The following is a 3,786-nucleotide window of genomic DNA, read 5'->3' as shown; positions in this document are numbered from 1 at the left end:
ATGCCAATGTTTATAAATTTCTATTATATTTTACTGTGAAATAATGTAAATATATACATATAATTGTTTGTGTTAGTTTAAATTTGCTTGATTTATCATTAACCTAATTATATATTATTTCATTTTTTTTGTATTAACCCAATATTATGTCATATAATATATATATGGGTATATAATACCAAGGTAAACACATGTTCACAAATCACTTATTATTATGTATAGATAGTTTTTATTTCCATGTAACTCATTTGCCTACATACATTTTGGAAAATGTGGTCCATTACAGATAAAACCCAGATGTATATACATGGCCTGGATTTCCATATTATGCTGCCCAGAATAAAAGACGATGCAGTCCAGATAAAAACATTGTATGGCTCAATAATCTTTACCAAACTTGGTAAAAAAAAACTTTGTCATCTTATGAGAAATCCCTGTTTTTTTGTTAATTATGTTCATTCACAGTATATGCAATTCACCAAGCAACACAAGACTTAATGTCCACTTGACACATTTCTAGTATATTTGGCTTTTACATAAACATCACTTTTTCATAAGAGAATAAATCTCATGTAGGACATTTAGATTGCTCTAGAAATAATTGCCAAGACGTTTTGCATTTGAATCATGTTTAAAGCATACCCAACATTATTTGCATTTATTGTGTTCATGATTGTGTTGTATTCTTCCTTTTTAAGATGCATCAGATGAAGTCTTTGACTATCTAGAAAGGGATTTTGTAAGCTAGTACTGGACATGAAGACAGTCACTTGGAAATGATGATTGTGCAACAGCGGTTAAACATATGCAATACATCATATGGTAATTTCTTTTCACCTCAATGAATATTTAAGTGACCTACCCACAAATAAAGTGATTCTCTAATAGTTCCAATTTCCACTTTGATTTTGTAATCTGGTATTCTTCATTACTACTACCCGTAACTGGTATCTAAAAATAACATTATAATATTCATCAATAATATCATAAGACCATGTGAATATTCAGTAATTTATATATGTAATCAATTTGTTTTTGTGTATGTGGTGTTTATATGTTGGAGTTTGTAGTTCATTGTCAGTGATTTTTTTATTGTGAAAAACTCCATTTTCCCCAAAATTAAAAAAAATTACATTACATTCCGGATTAAAATAGCAATGAATTTCTTGAAATATAAACAAAATCTTGACAAGTCTTACTCTTTCACAGCATAAGGTATGCATAAAAAAGTTAAAAAATGTATATTTGCCATTATATAAGCAATTTTAGCCTGATTTTGTATTTTTCCCAAAGTTGACTTTTTACCGAATTTGCGAGGTACATTGTACAGGCAGTAAAAAGAATTCATAAAAAATCACTGATTGTTGTTAAGTGTTTTTTTTATGAATGTTGTTCAAGTTTCGTCCTTGGGGTCAAAGTTGTCCCAACCAGAGTTCCCCTGTTACTGATAGACTTCTAGGACAAAAATTGATACACATTCAAATCAGGCAATGACTTCTGCAGTAATGTATGAATTCCTTAGAAACTGATGTCTAAACTAAAAGGTATTTAGTTTCAAAGATTATGAAACAAGTTGTTACAACAATATAATAATCACCTTTTGGCAGAATGTTAAGCATGGTTTTGTCTTGTTGAGGAAATCGTAGACCTCGTAGTACCCTTAAGGAACCCACTTGTCTGACTTAGTGACTACAATCCAAACTCACAATGTCTTCCTTAACAACCACTTTATAAGCAACCAAGGACATCCTTATCAAATACTTCATTTACAGCAGCCAATGACTTCCATAAAAAATGATGACATCCTAAACAATCCTTGGCTTCTTTATCAACCAATGATTGCCTTAGCAACTACCTTCATCCATAGCAACAAATGAATTCCCATTCAACCAATGACTTCCTTAGCATCCAATTCCTTCCAACGCATCCATTAACTACCTTTATAGGCACCAATGCCTTATTTAGCAACCACTTTTTTCCTGAGCAACAGCCAACATTCATAGCAACCAATTACTTCCTTAGTAATCATTTACTTCCATAGCAACATTCTGGTTCATTACCGTAACATCCATTGACCATGGGAACAACCAGCTTACCATAATTCTCATTTCTGTTAACAAAGAGCAGCCTTCTTTGAGGAGTCCTTATCAACCATCAAATAACACAGCAACCACTAACCTGCTAAGCAAATAGCAACACCTTTCATAACCAGTTGTTACCTGACTGACTTGTTCATGGTCATTTTAATCAGGTGATCAATTAAGGGCCATGCTGGCCCTTTTGTTTTGAATGTACATTTCCTTAGCTTATTCATTTAATTTAGCAAATGTATAAACATAGTGTACAATTCTGGATACTTTCAAGTTTTGTCATTATTATATATTATCAATGTTTTAATTTTCAAACAGGTGACCAGACAGGGAGGAAACTAGGGAAATGGTTATCCACCAACAGCCCAAGTGCTTGGTTGATAAGAGGAGCCACAGCATTAAACATTACTGCACAAAGTGGTGTGCTTTGCTAACACTTATGATTGTGATTCGATAAAAAAGCAATGAATGAACGCTCATTATTCATAACTTTAACTAAAACATTGATATCAAAAGTTGTCAATTTTCAACATATATAGTATTTGAGATCCTGATCTATAGTTGTGTGCAATGGATTATCAAAGAAAAACAAAAGAGTGGGCAACAAAATGAATAGCATAATGCACCAGTCAATTGTAACCACATCCCGCCCCCAGGTCCGGGGACTTTTGACTTTTGGTCCAGCCTACCCCAGGTTAAATTCCCTGAACTGATCCTGAACTAAAATCCCTGCCAAATTCCCCCGCATCCAACATACCATAGGTAAGACAAAACCACCGCATTCACACCCAGTATACCCCCAGACGGGGGTGGTGGTGGTTACAATTGACATGTGCATTACCCACTACCCATTTACACCAGTAATTCATAATTATATTTGATAGACATGCCTCTTGTCAAAGGTTTTGAAGGGTATGAACGTCAGAACTACCTGCCTATGACCTTTCAAGATTTTATAACATTGTTAAACTAAAGAAATTATTATTAAGTTTATACTAGATCTTTGTTAAGAGTGACCCCTTTGATAATTCTGGAGAAAAACTATTAGGATTAGGTTCTGTATTTGTCCATAATTTGTCATATGACATGTAAGCAGGAGTTCATTCCTTCAAAGAATTGTGAATCTTATATAATTATGTATTTGACATCTTATGAATTTTATCACACTTTAACCTAGAGGCAGTTCAAATAAATCTTGCTATGATTGAACAAATACTGAATAAGGGCAAGAATTCCAAACAAGACGGTATACATCTAGTATCATGTTTGTCTGATAATTTTAAAATCATAGTGATTAAATCTAAAAGGATGTTAAAGCTGCACTGTCACTGATTAAGAGTTTTCACATTTGCTTTGAAAAAAAATAATTAAAATAGTCTGACTTTTGCATGAATGCCTTCAATCCAGTCATATAAGATAACTCTCAATGAAACAGAATTCAATTGTCTGAAAAACTGCCAAAATTTTCATTTCTTCTCAAGCATTACTAACCATTAAACATAGAGTTTTAAATGGTAATAGGAAAAACTGTGATTTTGTATGCAGTCTCATATAACTGTTATCAGACATGTGCACAAAAGTTTTTCATTCCAAGTTAAAAATAATAAAAATTCATATATCTGTGAGAGTGCAGCATTAACAATAAAAACAATTATTAATAATGGTATTTCCAACTGTGTATAATAATGCAACAACA

At 32.4% G+C, this 3,786-nt stretch overlaps 1 long non-coding RNA gene across 1 annotated transcript; it reads left to right on the top strand.

Moving 5' to 3' along the window:
- Positions 1-304: 304 nt before the first annotated feature.
- LOC128234956 (uncharacterized) lies at positions 305-2,540 on the top strand. Its single transcript, XR_008261079.1, has 3 exons — positions 305-400; positions 699-822; positions 2,409-2,540. It is a non-coding gene; the product is annotated as an uncharacterized LOC128234956 (long non-coding RNA).
- Positions 2,541-3,786: the final 1,246 nt, after the last annotated feature.

This window comes from Mya arenaria, chromosome 5 (assembly GCF_026914265.1).
Source record: "Mya arenaria isolate MELC-2E11 chromosome 5, ASM2691426v1".
Classification (NCBI taxonomy): domain Eukaryota; kingdom Metazoa; phylum Mollusca; class Bivalvia; order Myida; family Myidae; genus Mya; species Mya arenaria.
Note: the sequence above shows the minus strand (reverse complement) of the source record. Positions and strands in the feature narration are given on the sequence as shown.